The sequence below is a fragment of the Monopterus albus genome, unplaced genomic scaffold, assembly GCF_001952655.1.
Source record: "Monopterus albus unplaced genomic scaffold, M_albus_1.0 scaffold31.1, whole genome shotgun sequence".
Taxonomy (NCBI): domain Eukaryota; kingdom Metazoa; phylum Chordata; class Actinopteri; order Synbranchiformes; family Synbranchidae; genus Monopterus; species Monopterus albus.
In genome coordinates, this window is record NW_018127911.1 from 2,597,838 (window position 1) to 2,611,137 (window position 13,300).

General features: G+C 38.9%; 1 long non-coding RNA gene across 1 annotated transcript; it reads right to left on the reverse strand.

The window, feature by feature from the left end:
• Positions 1-5,776: 5,776 nt before the first annotated feature.
• On the reverse strand, positions 5,777-8,839 carry LOC109958289 (uncharacterized). Its single transcript, XR_002274654.1, has 3 exons — positions 8,755-8,839; positions 7,772-7,827; positions 5,777-6,308 (listed from the first exon to the last, which is right to left on the reverse strand). It is a non-coding gene; the product is annotated as an uncharacterized LOC109958289 (long non-coding RNA).
• Between the last annotated feature and the right edge of the window lie 4,461 nt (positions 8,840-13,300).

Genomic DNA, 13,300 nt, shown 5'->3' on the forward strand with positions numbered 1-13,300 from the left:
TTCAGCAGAGGCCAACAGTTCCAATTTGCTTCACTTTGCCATGTTGTAATCTGTGTTGTGTAAATGTGGACATATTTTTCAAACAAAAGATCTGGCGTTTTGCACTGTAGGCCCAGTGAATTCTCGATGTACTTTGAAATGACTGAGTTGAAAGAAAGATCCATGTATTCATGATTGCAGCAGAATGGAAACCAAAGATTTTCTGTCAAGTGCAATGCTATCACAGTTATAATTCATCAAGTTGATATATTATAATTCAAAAACAGAGTTCTTCCAAAACAGAGAACATCTGTGTTGTTTTTTCCACTTTTACATTTTTCAAGAAACTCTAAAATAATATGCAAAAAAAAAAATCTTATTTTTTGCATCGCTGTTATTCTTAAACTGTCTCCCACGTATTTAAAATTAATATATTCCCTCAGCACTGAGAAAAGTGTAGGACTCCAAACATGTTATGCAAATTGAAATAATGTATCAATTGTATTTATTAAAAATTAAAAAACAGTACTTCATAGCACCATTAACTTTGACATGTTTTCAACAGAGCCCAAATAGGAACGACTTTCCCACAGCAATCATACGGCAATCTTTATATTGATGCAATAACAAAAAAAAAAAGACTCACATCTGCTGAAAGCACGAGAAAGTCTAAAAAGCATCGCTGAAGAGGAGGAGTGAAGAAAACAGCACTTCAAAATCTCCCTATACCTGGACAGACAATAATAGAAATCAACTTTATTAGTGAACTGTGCAGAGGATAATCTGTCTGTGCTAATACCCTCTAGTACGAGCAGAAGACGCCTTCAATTGTTCTCTCTAATGAAGATGAATACTATACTGTAAAGACAGAGGAAAATATGTGACCTCACCAGTCCCTTTAGAGGTCAATAATCTTTCAGAATAATTGCCTGAAATTTTAATTGAAGCAAAATCTTACTTAAGCATTCATCACTGTGGACAGACATTCCTCCCTTCAATTTTGCATTCCGATTAATTCTTCTAATTTAAAAGTAACTGCTTTGTGCCAGTATAAAGGAACACAATTATAAGCTTTAAGTACATATAGCTTATTTCCATAAAACATTACTTTTCTAGATACAGAGGCTGCTCACCAAGGCATAAAAATAGCCAAATTTATGCTGGCAATTGCCACAGATGCTTCAACTTATTATGAAGTCAACAACAATCGTTCAGGGTTTTTCAGTTTGTCAAAACTTGCAAATTTGACTAAACAAATTGTTCTTGAGGGCTGCTTACTTTTTATAGAGGTGCGTTCCCAGCTACACGCTTCACATGTGCAAGGCCGTATGTAAATTCTGCCAATACCAAAAGCTTTAATACACACGCTTTAATAAGTCTGGAACTGCACAACCATCCCAGTCATTTGACACAACTGTTTTATTAATCCAAATTAGTCGGAATGAAATCTTTTAAAGCCAATCAAATAGTTTGCTTGATTAGTGGTGTGTTCTTTCTGGCACACTGAAGAGCAGATGAATCCAATAAGGGGGGAAAAAAGACAGGGAAAAGGAAGGGCAACTCTAATTTGTGAGGACAATGAACTAAATTGTTCTGTCCCAATTTCTCAAGAGATACTTTGTAATCATGGCTAATTGTTGTTGCACAGTAAAGTGGGAAAGGAACAATAGTCGTTGTTGCAGACTTTTTGTGAATTTGCAAAATAAAGAAATATTTTGAAGATTTATAAAAGTTCCATAACTACACACCTGAGACTGTCACAAGTTTGACACTGCAGAGGACAAAATAAAAAATCTTTAGTCATTTGTTAATTTCATCCAGTTCACACAGTTCTACTTCAGTAACTTGCACACTCTGGGGTTGAATTAATAATTAACTGCTATACACCAAGAACACCTGTGTACAGTGGGGGAAGTATTTAAATTAAAAGTAACAATACTGTGGTATAGCAGAGTGTACTTATACTTAAGGTGTTTCACATATTAATATACACTAATGTTTATTTATATCTATAATCAGATATGACCTTTTTAAGGATCATTACTTTTTTTAATGTCAGTATTAATCTATAAAGCAGCCGAGCCAGTAGCTGAAACTAGCAATATTTCTTTATAAATTGCAGAGGTACCGGTATAAAATAATAGAAGAGGAGACACTCGAGTAAAATACAAGTACCTCCAATTTGGACTTACAGTACATGAGTATGCATTGTGTACTTATAGACCATCAGTGCCACTGTGAAAGGATAATAAGAAACAATACTTCTGGGGTTCATCTGATAAAGTTGACCCATTTTTGTTATGAGTTTCAGTCAATCTGATGCAAAGGTAAAGCCATGAATCAAAGATAAATGTCTCAGTGTCTGTACAGTTTCTCACCTATTATGCTGTGACCTGCTTGAGGCATTGAATTTTCTCAAGAAAGAGCTTGGGTCATAAACTCTGTGTAGGTGTTTTTTTCCACAAATGTCCTCAATAGCAACCCTCTGCGAAGCAAAACCAAATAACCTTTATATAAATACGGCCTGGATTAGACCGCATTTGACAATTTCTTCAGTGCTAGCTGCCTCAGATTTGTCTGCATTAGGGTTCACCAAAGAGAGGAAATTAGTCAGAGATGTCAGGACTAACATAAATACCTTTATGGAAGAAGCAGAATAAATAGAGGTCAATATAATAAATGCAATAAATGTTCCACAGGCAAAAGGAAATGGAAAAAATGGAAATATGCAATGGAATCCATCCATATTTCAAATGATGGGATAGGCTTGCCATGTTTAACCTAACACTGAGATGTTTGATTAACTGTGTTAATCATTTCCCATCTACACTGGGCCCCTGTCTCTGCCTTTTGATTAAATTCCGACTAGTCTTGCATTGTTCATTATGTATACTTGTCAAATAATTGACTGCTTGCAGGCAAAAAAAAGAGAATGTGTGCCTTTCAGTCTTAATGAGGAAGTGCTTTAATATCATGTCATTCACTTTGCATGGCATGTCCAGGAGATGAGTGGAAGACACAAGGAGAGAATCCTCCCCAGTTCAACCTCCGAGTGGAAAGGTTCTCATGAATTTGGCTCATCTGGTTTTGAACAATCTTTTTGTCTTCCTCAAGTTCATGTTTTAGGTCAAACAAATTGACCTTTGTGCCATTTAATTTGAGTCTGTATGGAAGACACATAACATAAGCCCTTTTCAGACATACACTGGAACCCTGAAATTATCTAGACATTACTTGGAGGAGCTGTATGAGAGAACGCAAATGTCCGACTCAGTCCACCTGGATATTAAGCGGACTTTACTCTGCCAGCTCCGTAGTACGAAGTTCACGTAAAGTCCGAGTGAGCTGCAGTGAGCCCATAAGAAATCAGCTGTGTATAGTCTGGAGTATTCACAGTGAGGTTGCGGGTATGTTAATGATGTTCTATCATGTGACCGGCGTGAATCCAGAAGAATACGAACATCCAGTGGTGAATAAAAGTGGTCATTTACAATAACGATGCCAATGAAAATATCTAAACAAAGATAAGATAGGATTCAGGAACTTCCATCATTGAGAGCCAGTGCTGTAAACAAAAAAAAACACAAAACACAGAATTTCCATTAGGTGAGAATGGACCATTTCCTGTTGTGTGCTACATGTGTGAAAGGGCAACTCTGGACAAAGGCCAGGCCTGATTCCATGGCCATAGTCTGGAGTGCATGTGTGATCATGGCTTCAGATTCAGTTCACAGTATGATCTCCAATAATGATGGCATAAGAGAAAGGTTGGCTAAGATCAATAAAAGTCTTTAAAAGGCAGTAACAGATGACTTTTAAGCATGCTTAGAACAAAATGAAGGCATATTGTTTGTGTAACTGATTTTCATTAATCCACAGGTATATCATGATATGCATCTTTTACTGTATGTATATGCAGCACGACTGGAAACATTTCTATACTTCCACTAGTTTTCATACATTTACAGAAAACCTAGGGTCATTTAACTGTAATACAGTAATACCTTGTATAGAATTCACCTTTAATACCATTTCAGGAGTCTACTTTTCATATACGAGTTTCCAGTGCTGGCCTTCTTTTTAATGACTTCACAACACAAGTGAATCAAATCATAAAGCTGTCAACCTTCACTAAGAACCCGGACCTGCTGTGATAATGACACCTGACTCGACTGACAGCTCCACGCGGTGTTATTTCTGGGGTTAAGGGTGTGTGACTCCAGGCTTTTCAGCATCATCCTTGCTCCCAGCTCTTAATACAGTTTTATTTGTACAGCCCTGAATAACACAGCACACCACTTTGTATGCATACATGGCGTTGTTTCTCTCCTCAAGGATAAATGGATAACAAACACTCAACATGATAAACCTTGTAACATAAGTAGAACTCTGCTGAAGTGAATGTGGAATAAAAGACAGTATGAAGAATTTATAGTCATGTCAAGGCTGTGTTTTGCCAACTCTGTTATGAGCGGAGATGCCAACATTTGTGTGAATAATTCATTTGTAAAAAAGCTCATGTCCTCCACTCCTAGTCCAATTGCTTCAGTATAGAAGTAAAATGAATTTACTCGCATGGTTCCACAAGAACTGTCTAATGATCCACTTTTAATATGGCTGCCTATTGTCATCACCGTACTCGCTGTCAAATCTACAAAAGAGGTTGAATTTAATTAAACAACTACTTGTGCATTTCCTCTCTATTGCTATGGCAACACCCTAACTTCCCTTGCCAGGCTGCAGGTCTGTCTCACTCTTTTTCAGCTTTATACAAACTGCAGCCACAAAGATCACAAAGGACACAGTTTCACTTATAAACTAGATATTATATTGTTGACTTTAAAAAAAAGAGATATTAATTTCATCCTTGTTATTTTATCCAGGTTAAAAAAGGATGTTGAATTTTCCATTTGAGACACTATTAGCACTCAAAATGAAGCCACCAAATATGTTTTTAAACCATTTGTGTCAGATTTTTTGTAAATATCTTTGTTGGCATCCAGATACAGAAACACAGAGAGGCAGATTAAATTGAGATGCAAAGAGAGACAGATATGGATGAAAATATCTGTCTGTCTCTCTCTCTCTCTCTCTCTCTCTCTCTGCTGATGTGTATGGGGTTCTCCCCAAATTACTAGAGTGAACTCAGAGGTCAATGGTTTGTCATGGTAAACATAAGCCATTGGAATTGGGTTCAGGAGCTTTCCCACCATTGCTCTGAGGTGGCAAAGGCTCAGCCACTGCTGCATTCTTGTGTGTCTTACCATTAAGACCCAGTGAATACCTTGGTGACAATGGTCATGTGGTCAATAAGGAGGCAGCAGTGGAAGCAGCTCAGACTTGGGCAAAAGGGTGAGCACTTTGGAATGGACTCATTAAGTCACAGCTGTTGTGTCTGGAACAATGAGGCTAGGACTCTTCTCAAAACTCTCCAACACCCAAACATTAAAACCTCAGTGGAAGATGTGTTGCAGAGTGGGGGAGTACTATAATGGGTGGAGGTCTGATGAAAGCAGTTGTATCTTAACTTTGTCTCTGAGTTCTTGGTTTCTGTGCTCAAGTTTGAGACACTAAAAACAGGACAGTCCTATTTGAACAGGTATCGACTTCCACGACAATTTGTTTTTGCAGCACAGTAAAAAAATCACCACCTCTAACAATGAAGAAAACATTTACTTTATTTTTATTTGTCAGCCTATATCTCAAGTGACGCTAACCTCACCTATGAATTCACAATCCCACTCTATCTCACACGTCATGTCGACACAGTATGAGGAAGCCAACGGTGCAAAGCAAGTGACCTCTCCGTTGTTTGGGGGTCTCAAAATTATAAACCCCTTGCTCTACACACAAAGCAGTCCCCTGCTGCTGCAGCATTGGTACTGCAATGCCAACACCTCTGCACTAGATTGGATTAGAGAGACAGCTAGCTGTGAGATGGAAGCCATTCTCACCACCAGTCCCATTTCTCATGTAAATGCCACAACAGTTCATGGTGCCCAACATAATAGAATGGATGCAACACAGTAAAAGGTTCCTTTGTTCAGAAAATTACAAACCGTCACATCAGCTGATGTGGATCTTTTTTCTTTTTCTGTTTGCTCTTGTAAATCTCTCAGAATGCCAGAGAAATAACTAGAGGAATGAGTCCCTGACTCATGTTACAGTGTATTGCTCAGCTAGAGGTTTTCTTAGAGTGCTGAACTCTGGATTTGTTCTCTGTTTCCTTTTTCCTTTCCGCCTTGCAGTCGGCAGTGTTTGCTTTGGAGCTGACAGTTGATGTTTTAGGATTCCGGAAGCCGGCCCACCAGCAGGCATGAAATCTTAACCTGTAACAACAAAGTCACAGTGATCCAGCAGTTCCAAGACTTGCAACAATGACAACCTCACCCATAAATGCTAAAAACATGCTGACTTATCTTTAATCATCATTAGTAAAGTGTTTTCCAGCTGTATTTCCCCAATGCATGGCTTTAAAAAGACAAAGAAAGCACGTTTTGAAAAAAAAAAGAAAGAATGGGTGTTAAGAGTTAATGAGGTTCAAGTGCAGGTCAGTCATGATGGACTCACACTTAGTTACTTGACTTGAGTTATAAAACCTACAGATGACAGAGGAGTCCACTTCCACTTAAATATTTATGTGCAGATTCCTACAGTTTCTTTCCAGACAACACTTGTGTGAGATCATGACTGTACCATCTTCACATGACCCCTCATCACTCAGGACCTTTCTTGCAATTTCATAACAAGGTCCACCTGGATCCTATCACCAGAAGCCACCAGAGTGGTTTGTTCTGGGCAAATGTAATTAAAGTTCGGTTTCACATGTAATTATCACAACAAAGTCTGGGCCTTGTGTGCTAGGAGATCTTTGTTATCAAAAGACACCAGTGTTTATCTTTTCAAATTAGCTGAAACTTACTATAAAATTAAATTGGATTTCTCAAGGGCTTTTTTAAAAATCATCACAAATCCTTTCTAACATATGGGTTCATGCTACATCACATTGTGCCGAAGCCTTTCTAAATCCTCACAAACGTGTAGTTTGTTTAAAGTGAGGAGCAATATGATAAGACACCTCCTGAGGGGTGAGAGTCAGCTGCTTGGTCCCATTTCAGTAAAGTGCAGTGGTGTGTATTGGTTAAGCTGGTTTTAGACCATCTCAAATTTGCCCCTTGGTGTCAGATAAGCATACCCCTTGCCCTCTTTCCCCCTCAACACACACAGGAGTACACACACACATACATTCATACTGCACCCCACTTCCTAAACAGCACCCCCTCACAGCTGTCTCACTCCTCTGGGACACCGTGAAGGCCAACTGTACAGCCACTGAAATGAGCTGCTAATCCCTGCACGGGCTCCCAAGCATATTACAACGCACAGAGCAATCGGTCCATCAGCCTGTGTGTGTGCTATCAGTCTATACAGCTGCAGGTGTATGTTTAGGCATGTGTCAATCTGTCTGAGTGCTAGCTGCATAAATCAGTGTGTGTACATTAGAAGGTGAAAACAGTTGTTGTTTCTGTCCTGCGTGACCTCTGCAATAGCTATATATCCCCTTGCAGCATTTTCTAAGAGCACAGCCAATTGCAGGAAGATGATTCCACTTCTTCCCCAACAAGTATTTCAGCCTCCTCTCTCCCTTTCATTGGAGCAAAGTCATTACTTGTGCTTATGAAAGTGAAATGAATGAGAGTGTGAGGGGGTGGATAAGAGGTCATAGCCTCGGGCCCTCAGGGGAGTGACGATGCATAAACTCATCACCTAGTACTGATAGAGGACCACTCACCTCAAGCACCATCTCTGTCCCTCTGCCCTAACTACCTCCACCAGATTTTGCCCTCGCTGCAAAGACAAGCACAAAGGTATGAGGCAGGAGCAAATTTCTATTCAAGTGATGTTCACAAAAAGCTATAAATACTACATTTGAAGGCACCCCAGTGTGATCACTTGAAACATGATAAGGATAGGCACACAGAAGGCCAGATCAGCATGCCCTCCCCTTTCATATCACTCCTAATTGGTGTAATTGCAAAGGTGAGCCTTTGTTTGAATGGGTTAATATTGTTATCACGGAGCTGTTATGAAATCATGCATTTTTAACAAGGAGAGATGATTTTAGTCCCCAAATACAAATTGAAATATTCATCAGTGTGACTGCGCCGGCCTTAAAATTAGCTGTGCAAATCGTTGCATCGGAGGAAAAGTGTAAGTACTGTAAATGCTGCTTTAATTCCACAGGCAAAACTGTTCTTCATCAAGTTGGCCAAATGTTACAAGATATTTAGTAACAGGGAGGTCACATGTGCAATCTCCAAAAATAGGATTTTTTTTATTTTAAAGGCAATGGTCCTCCAGCAAGGCACAAAAAACTGCATGCTTAGTAACTGTAGATCCTTCAGCTAGCATCTGCCTGAAATATACATGTTAAAAAGTGATTCAGGTAATGTAGTCAACACTAGGTAGCAGGTCACATTAAGCCTCACCAGTGCTCTAGAGTCAGGAAGAAAACAAATTAAGATACGATTAAATGATCATTTGATCAATTTGACAAGATATTAGGGGTGGAAAAGTCAAACCTATTTATGATTGGACAGTTAGCTATTTGCAGACAGTTCAAATGCAGACTAAAAAAAACCCTTATATATACTATTGTTACTTTCGCTAAGGAGGACAAACTGTCAAAAAAGCCTGCAAGGACTTCCAGCGCTTTGAATTCCACAGATACCTTGACTGTCTACAGGCATAACAAAAGCAATTTTTCACAGCTACCTGACTGTGACACACTGTCCACTTATCCATCAGCAGGGCTCAAAACGAAAGCATTTTGCTGTGCCTGGTACGTTTGGCCAGTCATATCTCACACAAGTCTTCATTCTGTAAAAGAGGGCAACATTATTACACTAAAACTACTCAAATTCAACTAAATTCTGTTCATAAAAATCCTAAATTTTCATCCAAGGACAAAATGTGTTACAGAAATAATAGATCAAAATCCTGAAGAATTCCAAAATTCAGACCAACTTTTGCAAATATAAAAAAACCTACTTGTGCGTTGAGATGATTGTGTATGTAATCAGCAATTGCCCTAATGGCAGTGCAGACATACGTTTTGGGTAAAGGGTTCGACTGTGTGTGTCACGGGGCTGGTGTCAGGAGAAGGGCCCGGGTGGACAGCAGTCTGCCGAAAACCCTGTCGGAGTCTCTGACTGATGACTTGTCAACGAAGCACTCCTGTTTCAGACAGAGTCAGGGCTCAGGTGGCTCCAGTGGGCCCCATCTACCTCCACATGGTGTTTCAAATGTCATGCTTGTCCGGCACACTGGTTCTTTTCTACGCTCACCTCCAACTGTAACACATTCCTTCTTCTCTTTCCTCTGTCTTTAGTAGCCTGTTTCTGATTTTACAACATAAACTCCTGTTTTGTGTTAGTTTCCTTGCAACATGCTTGAATAAATTTCAAATACGAGTGCCAGAGGCTTTTATTTAGCTTGTTGGTCACAATGGACGACACCTTCTTCCACTACAGGTTTAACTATGCTTATCCTATTCTGCTGGAACACACCCAGGCCATTTTTGTTTTATATACTGTATGTGGTGTGATATGCTTTAGGTCCTTTACCCGAGGAAAGGTAACAAGAAACATGACAAAAATGTTATAGGCTTATAATATGTTTTTATGTAGAATTGTTAAGTGAAAAGTAGCTAATAACTATGGGCATCAGAAGAGTATAATTTTATGTGTAGTGTAAAAGAAAGTTTCATGAAATAAATATGCTTAAAAGCAAAGTGTAAATCTGGACTTGAGCTACTTGAGTAACAACACTAGAAGGCCCTGTAGCAAATCACTCTGCGACTTCGTGTCTCTACATATTAAATCCAAATTAATATACAGTATTAAATGCTAATTCTGTGCGGGTAGGAAGTGAATTCACTACCTTCACCATGGTTTGCATCATTTTCATTATTATAAAAAGAAACAACCATGACTTAATTCAATACAGACAACAATTTTCCACATGAATGGCTTCTTCATGCTACAAAAATAAGGGCTGTAACTCTCAAAATGATGCATGCTAGTTTTGTTTCTTTAAAACTTAATTTAATGAGCTGAGTGAACTCAGAACAACTCATGTTTATAATCAGAAAATAAAAAAAAATAGACTGAAAAAAATGTGAAATGATCAGAATTTATGTATCTACATTAAGTTACATATCTACATTGAGTTAATGCAAAAACCTTAATGGATTCTACTAAAATTCCTGTGTGATGTTTTATAATGTACTGAGGAGATCAGAGCAGTGGGTGGGTAACAAAGCACAATTCTTTGACACTAGAGACTCATATCCTGTGTCCGGCGTGTGGTCTGCCTTAGACAAATAACTCAAATTACTCTGGTTAAGGTGTTTTTTATGTTAATAAGCACGTTTTTGTATTTAACCAAGACCACAATCTTTCTCTAACCTTAAAAAGAAAGAAAGAAAGAAAAATACACTGAATATTTTACAGACATGTTGAGTATTAACATATTGGAAAATATATTATTAAACAACATTTCCTCATTATATTCATAGAATCCAGATGGCACTTAGTTTCTGTGCATATTTGCAATTTAAAATAAGTTATCTATAAGCATAATTTCTAGGAGACAGGGTTGGGGTGTTTTGAAAATATGCTTCTATACAGTGCAATTGTGTTTTAAATGCTTAGAATTTGAATGCACATTAAGGTATTGCATGAGTAATAATAAGGTTGACTTAACACAAGCTGATTTAAGTCTATATTTCATACTGGTCCATTATGAAAAAACTCCATCCATCCATCTTTGTCCGCTTTATCCGAGACCGGGTTGCGGGGGCAGTAGTCCGAGCAGACTTCCCTATTATGAAAAAACTAATTTAAAAAAGCTTAAAAACATATATAATCATCTTAGGCATGTATTACTTTCATCATGCTTTGACACACCACTTCAAGCAACCAAACAGTTAAGCACATACATATAAAACACACAGTATGAAAGATCTATTGGTCATTATATGCACTTGACAGCTTAAGCATGACTATTATCATACAGGCGTGTGTGCAGCAGTTGTTCCAATTAGTACATGTAAATGAAAGGGTCTAATAACTGCTGATGAATAATTCAGCTGTAACACTGGTGTCACATTGATTTGTTCATACCAAGAGTTGTGATAAAAACAGCCTCTTCATTTTAAATGACCACTGAATTACTCATTTGTGTCTTTGCCTGAAGAGAGATGCAGGCTTCAGCACAGTAAGTGCTCCTCAAATTATATTCAGCAGGGCATAGCCTTCAAATTATATTCAACAGGACAGAGGCTGAAGTTTATTTACTGACTCAAAAGATAAGTATTTGAATATCAAACAAAAAAAATCCCAGACTCCTTTTTTTTTCAGGTAGCTGCAAAGTGTTTTGTTATATATACAAGGAATCTCTGACACTGTGTGTACTCGTGAGCAAGTCCTACCGTGTATTCATGCAATCTAAGGAAAGTAAGGATACATTTGAGATTGTTTACCTTGCTTTATGCTGATTGCATTTTCATATTGAATTTATCCTGCTGAGTTGGAGCCCATTCAAAAGTGTAGCGTGCTGTGCTGCCACTGGAAAAGGGGGATATTGAACCGAGCTAATGTACATTTCTATTGGCAAACCAATACACTGTAGAAGACTGACTTAATAATATCATTCTTCTTTCAGTGTTACATAAAAGAAGTCTGCCTGCTGCAGGGTACCCAATCCAAGAAGATCATTCTATAAAGACATTTTCAGCCAGGCAGAAGTTACCTCAGGAAAACAGGATGAGTTGTTTAGTACAAAATGATGTCATCACTGAATTTCCCCCCATCACAAATAAATAAAAGATTAATTCTGCTGCTACTGATTCAGTTTCACTATACTGTATGTATGTGCATGCACGTGTGTGTGTAGGGGGGCTGTCAAATTTTTACTGAAACAGAATTTAAATAACAGATTGTTACTGGCCTAATTATGGCACTTCTGCATTAGTGTGTAATGTACCTGAACCAGCTGAGTGATACATTATCAGTTGGGGTGCTGACTGATGAGTTCGCTGTAAAGCTATTTGATTTGAAAGCACACAAGGCTAGCGACACTAGCTGTAGCTGCTTTAGCTTTGTTAACCTGCGAGGCCCGACAGGACACAACAGGGGAGGTGTGGTTCACAGGTCTGTGTATGTCAGATAAAAATGGAATTGCTTACTGGAACATGTAGTTTACAGCACGCTACGAGGCTTCAGCAACAGCACCTGTATCTCCAAAGAGACAGGGCAAAGATGCTTGAATGGGCAACTTTCAAACCTGGGAAAAAAGTGGAGGACGAGCAAAAAGAAAGCAAAGTGAGCACCAGATAGAAATAAAGGGGAATAAAAGATTGTCCATTTGGGAAAAAAAAGAGAAACTGGAGGTGAAAGAGAGAAAGACAATTAGAAATAGAGCAAGCCACAGCAAAACCTTCCAGCATGAAATACCCTAACCATTATATCTCCTCCCTGATAAGGCTCCAGAAGCTTATCAGCCAGTGGGTAATTTCAATTAAAAGGGGTTTTGCAAGACAAGTGGTTAAATACCTCAGAGGAAACCTGTCACCACAGGAGAGGTGGCAGGCTGCCTTCACCAGACAGAGGGGAAAGAGGAGAGGAGGAAGAGCAGAGTGCTGCACCAAAGGATGGACTTGGCCTTGGTAGCAGCACGTGATGAGCGTTATTGCATTAGCTCCTCACCAATCATATAATGAACTCTCTGTCAGACGAGACAAAAGTCCGGCCACACCCCTGCAGCACGGCGAACAGCTAGAAGAATGTGATCGGTCGGATTAACAATGAAGGAGCCCTGAAGGGAGGCAGAGAGAGGCCTTTTGCCAGAGAGAGATAGGAAGATTCGGGAGCTTAGTGTTGTCAAATGTTTTATTCAGCCATGACCATGAGCGCTGCCAAACAGATTAGCCTGTTTACCACAGGTTTTCATTTAGGAGATAAATCTTTAAATGCTGGATTTGGCAGGAGGAGGTGGGGAGGGCAGTGTTTATGTCACACTAAGTAGAAGTGGGGGATGGAGTAACAAAGGAACTGAGAGGAAGAAATAAAACTTCTCATTAAGCTCCAAATTGTCTGAATTAATGGCCGCTGTAAGCAGTGTTAGACTTTGGTTCTTCTGACCATTGCTAACTCGGAGACGAGACAGTCCAAGTAACTTCAAAACAGTGCTGATTTATTCAAAGGATCACAGGTAAAATTAACATTACACGCTCAGGTATCTTGCACCTCCAAACTGC